This window comes from Anolis sagrei, chromosome 1, assembly GCF_037176765.1.
Source record: "Anolis sagrei isolate rAnoSag1 chromosome 1, rAnoSag1.mat, whole genome shotgun sequence".
Classification (NCBI taxonomy): Eukaryota; Metazoa; Chordata; class Lepidosauria; order Squamata; family Dactyloidae; genus Anolis; species Anolis sagrei.
This window is the reverse complement of record NC_090021.1, coordinates 59,721,029-59,737,010: the sequence shown is the minus strand read 5'-3', so window position 1 is coordinate 59,737,010 and position 15,982 is coordinate 59,721,029.

The window sequence follows — 15,982 nt, the reverse complement described above, 5'->3', positions numbered from 1 at the left end:
TGATTCACTTGTCACAGGGAGCTCACAGTGGGCTCCTATCCAAGGATAATCAACAGCTGTTTCGTTTCTACAAAGTTATGGCCCCAGTTTTAAAACATTTATAGCGCAGTGGGATTTTAAAGTCTGCCAAACAGGCTATGTTAGCTAGGTCTCACTTTAACAAGTATGTGGGGGAGGAAGAAGGGAAAAAGACAAACATTCACACATTCACATATGCAGGTAGCGAGAAAGAAAAGAATATTCACTCCTCCTGCAGCCCCCTATGCTATGTTGTACGTCATTCCTAGTGGTGCACCAAGTGTGAGAGCAAATTTTCCAGGAATGGCAAAAACAATGGGGAAAGTCAGAAGCCCCATTTTTGTGAGTAGAATGCTCCCCCCCCCCCCCCACTTCGTAGAAAGGAAAATAGGATCCAGGTTTTAGTCTTGTCTGTTGCTGGTATATTATGATGATGGTGTACCATGGTACAGCCATTACATGAATAATTAAACTATCTTTCATGGGAAGATTATGGATTGGGTAAATGCAGATAAAAATATGGAACTAACGACCTCATTAGGCAGGGGAAGAATCGGTGGCATGCTCCATTTGGCCGCCTCTTTAAGCACAGAGCCTGCTGGTTCCCATTACGCAACACACAACTACTCTGTGCTTAATGGGGTGGTGATGGGAGGCTTCCTATGTTCCTCCAGGAACAATGGGGAGAAACTAGACAGTTAATGCATCCCACTGTGGGATGCTCATCTGGGTGAATCAGGTGATGTGGTCATGAGGCAATGGGCTCCCCATGCCCGCTAACATGCATCGCTGGAATTGCCACAATGTGTGGCAATTCTAGCAGCCTTTATGATGAAGCCCTGACAGTCTGCTTGAGTGGCACTATGTGATGCCTGCCTGCATAGATGCCGTAAGTCACAATGGTAATGAATGCCCCAGTGGAGATTCACTGACATTTCATGTAAGTATTGCAAGTGATCTGAGCCATGGCTATGAGATTACTTTGCTAAGGTGAGAAAGGGAAAGAAAGTTTATAATGCAAGTAGTGAGTCTGTTAGGTAACATTTTTGATTAGCAAAATCAAAATTGCAAGAGTAAAAAAAAAAAAGAATGCAGACAGAGCCTAGCAAAAGGCAGAATCCATCTCAAACCTGTAACATTTGAGAGTAGAGATAAACATCTTTTATCTTCCTTAACTCCCTATGTCTAGGGACTGCCTGAGGCAGGAACAAGATGTTTGCTACACATCACAGAGTAAATATCCTTTTTGATGGCTTATGTGCTGCCAGGGAAACACTGTCTATGGCAGCTTTCAAAAAGCAAGAGAAGGCAACAAGTTTGTTAACCTGAGGGTGCAGTCTAGGAGGATAAATGAAACTCAGACTTGGCAAAATATAATGCATCTCCACGTGCTTCTCTACTTTGCTGCTTTGCTTGTTTTGGTTCTCCCCCCACCCCTTTTCCTTTTCCTTTCTTCTTCTCAGCTGCTCCTCTGAGAACACTAAGGGGCTGACTGAGCCAAGTGGGATGTCCAGCTCAGTATTGTCCATACCAGGGCTTCCCAAACTTTTCTGCTTGTGACCCCTTTTGGACTGAGAATTTTTATGTGACCCCTGTTATATAGGTTTATAAAATAGGTATTAAAATCAAACATTTACTGACAAGAAATTGTCATTTGCAAGGCTCGCTAAACAGGCCGACTTTCCTTTTTGTGAAGTACAGCTGAAGCATCTTTGGCAGAGTGCACTGTAACCACTGCACAACAGATTTATGCAAGGATTTAAAACAGCCACATAGTGACAATCGGAAATTTTGACTATTGCCAGGGTTTTTTTGGTTTTTTTTTTTACCCCAACATTAAGCTAAGTGAATCCCATTGGGGCTGGGACCTACAGTTTAACAAGCAGTGGTTTGCAGTGGTTTTCCATTCCTACAAAAGATTTTCCAAAGACTGCAGAGATTAAAGCTTGGACCTTCTGCATTAAAAGCAAATACACTACCACGAAGCTAAGAAGTTTTCCTCCCAATAATCTTCCCCCAGAGATGCCAAGAACTGATCAAAGGATGGTCTTCATGTGAAGTAAATGCTGCACTACTAAGGGATTACTTCTCCTCAAATGCCTTTCCCTTCCATGCTTTTCATCATGGTTACATTATTATTGTTATTATTATTGTTGTTGTTGTTGTTATTCATTTGCTTCATTTATTCCCCACCTTTCTCATCCCAGGCAGCTCAAGGCAGCTTACAACTCTGGCAAGATTCAGTGCCACTTTCAGTAACTTATATTGACTACAATACATGCTGGATAAAGCCAGAAATTAGTAAAGGTAAAGGTTTCCCCCAACATTAAGTCTAGTCGTGTCCGACTCTGGGGGGTGGTGCTCATCTCCATTTCTAAGGTGAAGAGCCAACGTTGTTCATAGACCCCTCCAAAGTCATGTGGCCGGCATGACTGCATGGAGCGCCGTTACCTTCCAGCAGAAGTGGTACCTATTGATCTACTCACATTTGCATGTTTTCAAACTGCTAGGTTGGCAGAAGCTGGGCTAACAGCGGGAGCTCATCCCACTTCCCGGATTCAAACCACTAACCTTTTCGGTCAGGAAGTTCAGCAGCTCAGCAGTTTAGCCCACTGCACTACCAGGGGCCCCCAGACATTAGCTTAGAAGAACTGAGGTTGTCCAAACTTAAAAGCAGGTTGCTTGACACCTTTTCCTCAGTTTGTAACTAAATGAGGTCATTCAGTAATGTATCTCTAAGGTGGGAAATTACACCCTTCCCATTTTCACAAGCCTCTCATTAGGGGTCTTTTTATACCACATAATTATAGTGCTGTGATTCTACTGCAACTGTCAATGTGTATTTCCAGTTTCAGGAGGGGCATTTCAAATGCTCTAGTCAGTGTCTCAACAAACCACAGATCCCAAAATTTCCTCAACAGATTCCATCATGCCAACTCTAACCTTGTTGCATTGGGAAAATGCCTTCCATTTCAGATTCAACTCTCCATTTCCTCTAGAGAACAAAGAAAAAAACATATGCACACACACACACATACAGATTTGTAGCAGTAACCTTTTTTCCTCCTGCTTTTTACCTACCTTGAGACATTTCATCTATGTAACTAGATGCACATGTTTTAAATAAATACTTTTTGGACTTTTTCCCTCTGTGTTTGCTTTGACTTTTTTCAGCTAGTGGTTGTCAAGTGTAGAGGAGACTGGTCACTGGAATCTCTACGATTCCTCCTTTTTGCACTTATTTACCAAGGAGTTTAACAGCCTCATATTTCTGTGGGAACCATAACAGGTTTATAACCAAAGCCTAGCAAGGTCATCTCACTCGTCTTCCTTCCTCAAGAACTAATGCAGCCAAACCACTGTAGATAGTGTGAGTTTATGTGTGTGTTTACAATATCACCAGAAAAATCAGCCTGGTGGAAAAGCACTAGAGATTTCACCATGTATTTTCCAGCACTTTGGACAGATGACTGCTTTGTGTGCAAAGTCATGATGTCAGGGGTTATTTGGTGAAGATAATGGCTAATATTTACACTTGCACTTATTTCTAAATATATTACTTTGCTTTTCACTTTGCTGTTCAAACACAAATGGATATATTGCAGCCCGAATCTATCAAAATAACAATAAAGTGAAGCTATATAAGAAAAGGCACCACTGTTTTCAATCCCTGGAGTCATCCAGGAATGGGAGGATGGATGCAAAATATACTTCCCACTTGTAAACAGTTGTATAGGCTCCCTATTTTAATTCCTTACCAACTTGGATTTGATGTAGTATTACTGGCCACATATATAGCAGCTATGCTTTTCATTTCTGTGTATATTCAGTGGTGAAAATGACCAAATGTGGCTGGTTCTAACAAATTGGGTGACATGCAAGTGAACATGAGCAGTAGCCAGGCATTTTCAAGGTACCACCATATTTATTTATTTGTTTGTTTGTTTGTTTTATTTACTATATTTCTATACCACCCTTCTCAGCCTGAGGGCAACTCAGGGTGGTTTACAAAACGGCACAATTCCATGTCACAATAATATAAAAACAGTTAAAAGCATATAAAATCCATAAAATTCCATGAACAATAAAATCAATACAACATGAATCCTCCTCATCTCATTTCCAGAATCATTAGCCATATACCCTAAATGCATAAAAGCCCATCTGATCTTGGAAGCTAGACAGGGTCAGGTGGTATTTCAGAGGAAGGAATTGTCAAAACCACCTCTGGGGAAGCATTGCCTTAGAAACTTCTATAAAATACATGTGGCTACCATAGGTTGACAGACAACTTGCAGGTACATATACACACAATTTGTATTCACCTATTCATAGACTAATAAAACTGAGATTAACCCAAAAGTAATTTAAGCTAATCGGAATAAAAATAGCAAAAAACAAACAGTATATCAGGCTTAAGCATGATGGAGGTCTTGTTTTATTTCATAGGGAAGAGGGAGCAAGCTTGTTTTCTGCTGCCTTGGAGTCTAGGACATGGAACAATGGCTTCAAGCTACCGGAAATAAGATTCCACCTGAACATTAGAAAGAACTTCCTGAACATGAGAGCTGTTCAGCAGTGGAACTCTCTGCCCTGGATTGCGGTGGACGCTCCTTCTTTGGGGGCTTTTAAGCAGAGCCTGGATGGCCATCTGTCAGGGGTGCTTTGAATGCCATTTTTTTTCTGCTTCTTGGCAGGAGTTTGGACTGGATGGCCCATGAGGTCTCTTCCAGCTATATTATTCTATGTGTAAAAGAGGCAGTGGGGTATGAATGCAGGATTAGATTCTGGGATATCAGGATTCCAAATCCTTGCACATGCATAGAACCCCACTGGGGATCCTCAGGCAAGATGTACTCACTCTGCCAAAGAGTAAGGCATTGCCCAACAGCTGGGATGTTAAATAAATAAGTTAGTTGTGGGGATGTGAGGGGATCTTTTAAAGGTCATTCCTGTGTACGGAGCATTGGACTCAGTCTTTTGGTCTGAGTAATTCACATTTGGGTGCAGCTGTTTCCCCGGCATTTGCTCCTGTTGACTAAGAGCAAATGTGATTATGCTGGAAGCATTGGCAGCTTTTGAACCTGTCCCTTGGAGCTTTTCCTTGAACTCCTGGCTGATCTCTGCACAAATTAATGGAGGCAACTCTGGGCCATGAAAGACTTCACCTGCTGTTTTTTGCATATCAAACCATGGCTGCAGACCTTTGAATAAGCCAGGCTGTTGGTGCTTTTTTTCTTGCCAATTGGCAGTTCAAGGTTGAGGGGGAGTAAGACACTGGTTGAAGATTCTGTATATTCACAGAAAATGTTCTGTTTGATAAAAAATATTGATTGTTATGAAATATAAATTGTTTTATCTTCAGAGATAAATTATCACTTTATTGGTCACTTACTAGGAAGGCTGCAATGAAGCTCAATATATTTACAAGCCAATCCTATCATTTGTATTAGCTCAAAGCAACCACATAACGCCATATGTCATTGAAACATCTGCTCAACCGAGGCATGATCAGCCTGGTACTGGGTACAGCATGAGCTTAGAAAATCCAAAAATGGCATTCTAGACATAAACCTCAGCATAGATCAATGAGGCTATCTGTAGCCGCAAAGGAAACTTCTCCAATTGTGTTACGAATAACTTTTCAATAACTTTAAAGCATAGGTTCTTTTTATTGCAATTTTCCAGGAAGAGAAAGGGTATCAGAACTTTTACAGAACAACATTTAGATATATAGAGATATACAGATTCTATGTAACTACACTGAATCCACAAATAACCTGCAGTTACATTGCCTAACAAGCAAACAAAAGGAGAGTTACTGGGTTGTTGTAAGTTTTTTTGGGCGATATGGTCATGTTCTAGAGGCATTCTCTCCTGACTTTTCGCCTGCATCTATGGCAAACATCCTCAGAAGTTGTGAGGTCTGAGGAGAGTTATATTTTTACTTAGCATTCACATTACCCATACTCATACCCATGCATCACTATCTCTCCTTCTGTCATCTCTTGGAGAAGAACACCTGTTAGACCGGACCTTGCTTCCCTGCAGCCTGCCAACACACAGTTCCAAAACTCCCAAAACTTCTAAACCCCAAAATGTACCCTCTTTCTCTAAGAACATGACTCCAAAATCACACTCATTCCTCTTCCCTTGAGAAAAGGAGGCCAAGTGTCCAGATTCCTGCTTTCCATTGCATTTCTGACACTCCCAAGGTATACCATCTCTCTCCATCCCAAGGAGCAGAGCATGGCAGGTGAACAGCACCACTGTCTGTCACAATTTTTGGAATATTATAAGGTCTCTTATATAGCAATTTCTTGCTGATGTTGTTCCAAAGTGGTAAATGAATGACAGATGTTTTTCCAGCCTGAAACATCCTGGCTTCATCTCAGTTTCCTGGACAGATGTTGACTTTGCATACTTGATGTTGGTAAACATAAGCATCCTTGTTTTGACTTCCTTTTTAATGTATAGAGACCTCTTAAGTTAACTTAAAGAGCTATTGTCTTTGACTAATGTAAACACATTGATTTTTCCCAAAAGTGAAACAATTAATCATTGTCACATTTCATCTTGAGCAGGGGAGGCTCAACCCATTACGCAAAATAAGCACTTGCAATATAGTTGATTTTGCCCAGGGGCGCTCTTAGGGGAAAATAGACCTTGACATATGCGAGTTGTAGTTACTGGGATGTATAGTTCACCTATAATCAAAGAGCATTCTGAACTCCACCAATGATGGAATTGAACCAAATATGGCACACAGAACTCCCATGATGAACAGAAAATATATATCAGTGATTGGTTGGGGGGGGGGGCAAAATACTGTTTGCTTACCATTGAAAATTACCTAGGGCCACCTCTGATCTTGAGCTCTGAGGATTAACTGGGAAGGAATCCCACTGGAACATTTCAGCACACCTGAATACCTGGGAGTTACCCTGGACCTTCTCTGACCTACAAGAAGCATTGCCTGAACATCAAGCAAAAAGTGGCACTATCATACAAAAGCTGACTGGTGCAACCTGGGGATCACAACCAGATACAGTGAAGACATTTGCCCTTGCACTTTGCTATTCTGCTGCTGAGTATGCATGCCAAGTGTGAAACAGACCTCACCACGCTAAAACAGTGGATGTGGCTCTAATGAGACATGCCGCATTATCATGGGGTGTCTGTGTCCTACACCATTGGAGAAATTACACTGTTTAGCCGGTATTGCACCACCTGACATCTGCTGGGAAGTAGCAACCAATAGTGAAAGGACTAAGACAGTGACATCTCCAGCCCATCCCCAGCATGCCAATGCCTTAAATCAAGAAATAGTTTTCTAAGATCTACAGAGACACTCACTGGAACACATCAGGAAGCAAGAGTCCAAAAGTGGCAGGTTAAAACCTAGAACCTCAATCAATGGCTGATACTAAATAAGAGACTCCCCCCTGGGCATACAGAAAATTGGGCAACTTGGAAGGCTCTGAACAGACTGCTCTCTGTCACCACGAGATGCAGAGCCAACCTTAAGAAATGGGGCTACAAAGTGGAATCCACAACATGCAAGTATGGATTCAACAACAGCAAACCACAGACCACCTACCACAGACCACCTACTAACCCTGCCACATGCACAATAGAGGACCTTCTTATAGCAACACCAGAGGCACTACAAGTGGCCAGCTACTGGTCAAAGGACATTTAATAGAATGCCAAGTTTGCAAACTTTGTGTTTTTCTTTTTAAAAAAAATACAAGTGTTTAGTTCACTCCTGACATGATAAATAAATAAATAGTTCATCAACAACTTTTAATTATCTTGCAGGGAGATAAATGCAGTTAAATTATCTTTATTAGGTTCTGGGGCATTAATGCCTCCTCCCACTGTAAATACTTACACATATGAGTGCATTCGCTATTTCATCTTCCACAAAGATGTGGAAGTAAAGATGAAACTGGGTACATATGCATGGCTAGCATTTCCTCTCTTTCTGTTTTCAAATAAAAGGGGAAGCTATTACAATTTCAGGATGCATCAACCAGAGGTGACATACACAAGCAGGTGGTAGCAAAGACGTGAGATTGGTGTCATGCATGTAATGAATACAATTATTAAACATGTTTTAAAATACACTTAGTAGCTGGATGGAATGTGGGATTTAAACACCACCAGGACTGGGGTTGCTAGATCTTAGGGGTCTTGTCCCACTTCTTCAATTCTCATTTCAAGGGTAAGGATCTTAGGGCAAGAGTGTGGCCTTAAATGTTAGAAGAGTGCATTATATTTGTTAGGTGTGATATTTTTAATTGAATTGCATATGTTTTTCTACTGTGTTTGATGCTTAATGCACTGTGCTTAGTGACAAATCAGCGCTGCCCCTCTGTTGCATCACTAAAACCTACTTCCTATAGGTCATAGTGGTATCCTTCTGTGACATCAAAACCCATAATCTCATGCTCTAACAGTGGAATCTTAGGGTCTGGTATAATCCTGACCTGGCAATCCTAACACTAATAATTTCATGTGTTGTCAAAGGCTTTCAGGGCTGGAATCACTGGGTTGCTCTGAGTTTCTGAGCCATGTTGTTGTTGTTCATTCGTTCAGTCGTCTCCGACTCTTCGTGACCTCATGGACCAGCCCACGCCAGAGCTCCCTGTCGGCCGTTACCACCCCCAGCTCCCTCAAGGTCAGTCCAGTCACTTCAAGGATGCCATCCATCCATCTTGCCCTTGGTCGGCCCCTCTTCCTTTTGCCTTCCACTTTCCCCAGCATAATTGTCTTCTCTAGGCTTTCCTGTCTCCTCATGATGTGGCCAAAGTACTTCAACTTTGTCTCTAGTATCTTTCCCTCCAGTGAGCAGTCGGGCTTTATTTCCTGGAGGATGGACTGGTTGGATCTTCTCGCAGTCCAAGGCACTCTCAGCACTTTCCTCCAACACCACAGCTCAAAAGCATCGATCTTCCTTCGCTCAGCCTTCCCCAAGGTCCAGCTCTCACATCCGTAGGTGACTACAGGGAATACCATGGCTTCGACTAGGCGGATCTTTGTTGTTAGTCTGATGTCTCTACTCTTCACTATTTTATCGAGACTGGACATTGCTCTCCTCCCAAGAAGTAAGCGTCTTCTGATTTCCTGGCCACAGTCTGCATCTGCAGTAATCTTTGCCCCTAGAAATACAAAGTCTGTCACGGCCTCCACGGTTTCTCCCTCTATTTTCCAGCTGTCAATCATTCTTGTTGCCATAATCTTGGTTTTTTTGACGTTTAGCTGCAACCCGGCTTTTGCGCTTTCTTCTTTCACCTTGATTAGAAGGCTCCTCAGCTCCTCCTCGCTTTCGGCCATCAGGGTGGTGTCATCTGCATATCTGAGGTTGTTAATGTTTCTTCCAGCAATTTTCACTCCAGCCTTGCATTCATCCAGCCCCGCACATCGCATGATGTGTTCTGCATACAAGTTAAAAAGGTTGGGTGAGAGGATGCAGCCTTGCCGTACGCCTTTCCCAATCTTGAACCAGTCTGTTGTTCCGTGGTCAGTTCTGACTGTTGCTACTTGGTCCTTGTACAGATTCCTCAGGAGAGAGACAAGGTGGCTTGGGATGCCCATCCCACTAAGAACTTGCCACAATTTATTATGATCCACACAGTCAAAGGCTTTAGAATAGTCAATGAAGCAAAAGTAGATGTTTTTCTGAAACTCCCTGCCTTTCTCCATTATCCAGCGGATATTGGCAATCTGGTCTCTCGTTCCTCTGCCTTTTCTGAACCCAGCTTGAACATCTGGCAACTCTCGCTCCATGTATTGCTGGAGTCTTCCTTGCAGGATCTTGAGCATTACCTTACTGGCATGAGAAATAAGGGCCACTGTACGGAAGTTGGAGCAGTCTTTCGCATTTCCCTTTTTTGGTATGGGGATATAAGTTGATTTTTTCCAGTCTGATGGCCATTCTTGTGTTTTCCATATTTGCTGGCAAATGGCATGCATCACCTTGACAGCATCATCTTTTAAGATTTTAAACAGTTCAGCTGGGATCCCGTCGTCTCCTGCTGCCTTGTTGTTAGCAATGCTTCTTAAGGCCCATTCAACCTCACTCCTCAGGATGTCTGGTTCTAATTCATTCACCACACCATCAAAACTATCCTCAATATTGTTATCCTTCCTATACAGATCTTCTGTATAGTCTCGCCACCTTCTCTTGATCTCTTCAGCTTCTGTTAGGTCCCTGCCATCTTTGTTTCTTATCATACCAATTTTTGCCTGAAATTTACCTCCAATGTTTCTAATTTTCTGGAAGAGGTCTCTTGTCCTTCCTATTCTGTTGTCTTCTTCCACTTCCATGCATTGCTTATTTAAAAATAGTTCCTTATCTTTTCTGGCTAACCTCTGGAATTGCGCATTTAACTGGGCATATCTCCCCTTATCCCTGTTTCCTTTTGCTTTCCTCCTTTCTTGGGCTACTTCCAGTGTCTCAGCAGACAACCATTTTGCCTTCTTGGTTTTCTTTTTCTTTGGGACGTACTTTGTTGCCGCCTCCTGAACAATGTCTCGGACTTCTGTCCATAGTTCTTCTGGGACTCTGTTTACTAAATCTAGTCCTTCAAATCTGTTCTTCACTTCCACTGTATATTCGCTAGGAATGTTAGTGAGATCATATCTAACTGGTCTGTGTATTTTCCCTGATCTCTTTAGTTTTATTCTAAATTGAGCAATAAGAAGTTCGTGATCTGAGCTACAGTCAGCCCCAGGTCTTGTTTTCACCGACTGGATGGATGTCCGCCACCTTTGGCTGCAAAGGATGTAGTCAATCTGATTTCGGTGTTGACCATCTGGTGAGGTCCATGTATAAAGCCGTCTTTTAGGTTGTTGGAAGAGAGTATTCGTTATACACAGCGAGTTTTCCTGGCAGAATTCTATCAGCCTGCGTCCCGCTTCATTTTGTTCTCCCAGACCATGCTTGCCTGTGATCCCAGTTGTCATTTGACTTCCCACCTTGGCATTCCAGTCTCCTGTAATGAAAATAATGTCTCTTTTTGGTGTATTATCCAGTAGGTCCTGCAGATCCTCATAGAACTGATCTACTTCTGCTTCTTCAGCAGCTGTGGTTGGGGCGTATATTTGGATCACTGTGATGTTGAAAGGCTTTCCTTGCACTCGAATTGAGATCATTCTGTCATTTTTTGGGTTGTATCCAAGCACCGCTTTAGCGAATTTCTTATTAATTATGAAGGCTACTCCATTTCTTCGATGTTCCTCTTGTCCACAGTAGTAGATCTGGTGGTCATCTGATGTGAAGTGGCCCATTCCAGTCCATTTCAGTTCGCTGACCCCCAGAATGTCTATCTTTAGTCTTGACATCTCACCAATAACAACATCCAATTTGCCCTGGCTCATAGATCTTACATTCCAGGTTCCTATGGTGTGTTGATCTTTAGAGCATCGGATTCGTCGTTCGCCTCCAGTACCGTCGGCCGCTAGCCTTCCTTTCGGCTTTGAGCTAGCTGCGTCATCACATCTGGGGCTAGTTGAACTTATCCTCTGCTCCTCCCCAGTAGCATTTTGGCCATCTTCCGACCTGGGAGTCCCATCTTCCAATGGCATACCGACATATCTCTGGTTGTACTGGTCCATTTAGTTTTCTTGGCAAGGATACTGGAGTGGTTTGCCATTGCCTTCCCCAGGGATCATGCTTGGTCTGACCTCTCTGCCACAACCGTCCCGTCTTGGGTGGCCCTTCATGGTTTCGCTCATGACATCATTGAGGTGCTCAAGCTCCAGCGCCCCGGCAAGGCGGTGATCCTTTGCTGGAGTTTTCTGAGCCATACAGCCCAGAAAACTCACAGCAACTAATAGTTTCATCTTTTCATTTCAGCAAAACTCCTCTCTATTTCCACAAAGCCATGTTCCTTACAACTAATGTAATGCCCGCTTTGGCTCTACATATCAGCTTTTGACAGTAGAGTCACCTTCGGGTTGAGAAAGGCGGGATAGAAATATTGTAAATAAATAAATAAGTAAGTAAATAATGTACAAACAATGAAGCAAAATGTCCAATTTATAGCTGGAGATAAATCATTATGTGTGAGAAAGTGCTCTATGGGTGTAATAAGATTGTACAAAGCATGCACTTAGAAGTCTAGAGCTTTGAAAAGATATCTGGACTGTAGCTCCCAAAACCCCTTAGCCTGTTGAGACAGGTTCTGGAATTCATCATCAAAATAAGTATCATAATTTTTCCAGACTGCTCAAATCTTATAAAAGCTCTTTGCCTTTATCAGGTCAACAAAACCTGTCAAGAACGGGCTGTTCTCCGGAGTCATTCTAAACCTAGAGGAAACATCACGGCTGAACCCAGCTGTGCCTCTCGTAAATGTTATGAGGAATCATGAAGTCATAACATCTTGAGGATTTAGAGGTGTTAGACGCCTTTGACAGCAGTGAACTTCTAGGGAGATTGATTGTCAAAAGAAGAAGCATACTGCCAATAAACTGATTCGGTTACCTGTGCAGTCAACAAAAGAAAACCAAGAGGGCAAGATGGTTGTCTGCTGAGACACTGGAAGTAGTCCAATAAAGAAGGAAAGCAAAAGGAAACAGTGATAGGGGGAGATATGCCCAATTGAATGCACAATTCCAGAGGTTAGCCAGAAGATATAAGGAATTATTTTAAAGCAAGCAACACATGGAAGTGGAAGAAGACAATAGAATAGGAAAGACAATAGTTCTTTTCAAAAAATTAGAAACATCAGAGGTAAATTTCAGGTAAAAATGGGCATGATCAAAAACAAAGATAGCTGGGTCTTAACAGAAGCTGAAGAGATTAAGAGAAGTTGGTGAGACTATACAGAAGATCTGTATAGGAAGGATAATAATGTCAAGGATAGCTTTGATGGTGTGGTGAGTGAATTAGAACCAGACATCCTGAGGAGTGAGGTTGAATGGGCCTTAAAAAGTATTGCTAATAACAAGGCAGCAGATGACAGGATCCCAACTGAACTGTTTAAAATCTTACAACTAGTGGCCTAGCTTCTCTGGCTAGGACTGTTGGAAACTTTGGCCCAACAGCAAGTTATTCACCCTGACTTATACTTTCTGTTTTATATACCAATTTTCCTCTCATTTCTAGTTTTCTTTTATTTTTCAGTATTAGGCTCTTTCCTGAAACCTACTGGTTGCCCACTCTGTTCTGATGCCTGCTGTTTAGCTTGGCATTAAAAAATGTTAAGTGTTATATAATTAGCCTGTGGTTTACCAATCATCCTTTATGCTGCTGTCATTTTACATTTCATCTCTGCTCTGATTACAGTTAATTATTATATTCTCTTTGTTTAGAATTCGGTGCTACATGCAGCATACCACTACTCTTTTCCGCCTTGTCCTTACATACAGTTCTCATCACAAGTCTTTTCTTTCTTCTTTTCTAAAGGCAGCTCCATCAACATCAACTTCATCTACTGCCAGAATTCAATGGCCTTTAAAATATGAAATTTGATGGCATACACAAAACCCAGTGGATATACTCTGGCCTTATGTCTGCTTTATTTTTCTTTTTGAACTTTGGGTTGCTTTTTGGCCTTATCCATCTCTCTCTCACACACACACACACTTTGGTATATATATATACCAAAGGACCAAGGCATTTTCTAGTTCAAATGAGAAGGAGATTTTAGCTACACAAAAACATTTCATCAATTAATTTAATGGTCAATTAAAAGAGGATGAAAATGACCATCTAAATAATGATTTCCTCACTGGGATTATCTATGTCTCTGATGGATGCAATATTTTGGCACTTTTAGTGATCTTTCAATACCATAACACGATGACATAGCCAAATCAAGATTAGTTTATCCCCTACCACATAATAGTATTGCATTCATCATGGGATTTCTACTTGGTTTTCCTAACTCTGGAAAATGATCAGGAATCCCTGCCTAGAGCAAAATGACAGCAAATAAGTACAAGGGGAAAAACCATGGCACCAAACAGGTTTGTTTTTTTTAACTTACCAGTGTGCAAAATTATACTCATTTCTTTTTTCTAATGAGACTATTTCATAAGATCTAAACTACTGTATGTTCCTTGTGGGGGAAATTTTGAAGACAACTAGAAACTTTTGCTGGTACAGAGCTTAGCCACTCAAGCCATTGCTGGAGCTGGATAACCTGATTCTCAAATTATACCAGTTCAGTTCCAGCAGCATTGGTTGCATTTACAGGCTCAGTTCAGAGTACTGTTTTTTGAATTTTAATAGTTTCAATTTTTTAGAACCCATTATCTCACAGATTGCCAGAGAACCCTTTTAAGTCAAGAGCTGGATTGCCACCCAGGAGGTATAAATACAGTAAGTAAATAAACAAAATAAATATTGTTTAGTTGGCCCTCCATAACCACAAATTCCACCATCCAAGTCTTGAAAATATCTAGTTTTCCAATAAGGAAGTCTTGATTTTTGCATTTTACATAAGTAACACCTCTTTGCTATGCCACTATATATAATGGGATCTGCACAGGCATGTAGCCGGGGGGGGGGGGGGGGGCTTGAGGGGCTTCAGCCCCCCCCTCTCCCCCCAAATTCTCATGGTGGTTCGCGAAAAGGCCTTACTGGTGCATTATTTAAACTGTTATGTTTATTCATATCATGATCTGATCACCATACTCAATATATCCCATATGCATAGGTGTATTGGGGTAATGATACAAAAGGTTTGCTAGGCTAGACCCTCTTTCACTCAGACTCAGCCCCCCCCCCCGAAACTCAGCCCTCCTCAACCCCCCCCCTGAAAAAAATTCAGCCCCCCCCCCCCAAATGAAATCCTGGCTACGGGCCTGGATCTGCACATTCATGGATTTTGATATTGACAGGAAGTATTGCAACCAAACCTGAGCAGATAAGCAGAAAATCCTACCAGAGAATCCTAAGAACCTCCCAAATTACAAATTGTCGGATTCCATGACAGAGAGACATTACAATTAAAAAAGAATCAAGCGGCTACCTTTATTCAGAAAAGATGCAATCAGGTTTAGCATTTCACATCCTTAAAAAAATTCACCTTACCTACTGGGTACCTAAAGTAGGATTAACAGGGATGTGGCAAATTTTTGGCACAAAAAGGACATTACCCACCTACATTTAGTTCCTTACTCTGACTGTTGCCCACATCGCCCATTCCGTGACTAAAGGCCTTCATGGCAGTTTTTCTCAACCTTCCTCATGACACTACCCCTTAATACAATTCCTTATGTTGTGGTGACCCCCAACCATAACATTATTATCGTTGCTACTTCATAACTGTAATTTATCTACTGTTATTAATTGAATTGTAAATATCTGTTATGCAGGATGTATTTTCATTCACTGGACCAAATTTGGCACAAATATCCAATATACCCAAAGTTTCATATTGGTGGGGTTGGAGGGGGGGATTGATTTGTCATTTGCGAGTTGTAGTTTTTGGGATTTATAGTTCACCTACAATAAAAAAGCATTCTAAACTCCACAAACGAATTGAACCAGACTTGGCACGCAGAACTTCCATGATGAACAGAAAATACTGGAAAGGTTTGGTGGGCATTGAGCTTGATCTTTGGAGTTGCAGTTCCAGAGAGCACTGTAAACTGAGAGCACTGTAAACATCCAGAGAGCACCGTAAACTGAAACAATAATGCATCTGGACCATACTCAATATGCCCAAATGAGAACACTGGTGGAGTTTGGGGAAAATAGAAAATAGAACCCGCATGACCAACAGAAAATACTGTGTTTTCTGATGGTCTTTGGCGACCTCTCTGACACCCCCTCACGACCCCCCCAGTGGTCCTGACCCCCAGGATAAGAAACACTGCTTCATGGCAATCAGCTGGGGAAAATAAGAGCTCATTATGTTCATTTTTCATGTCTGTAAAACAGACCCTGTGGCATGGTTAACATTTTACATCCATTTTTCTTTTTTTGCAGCAGCAACAGAAGATT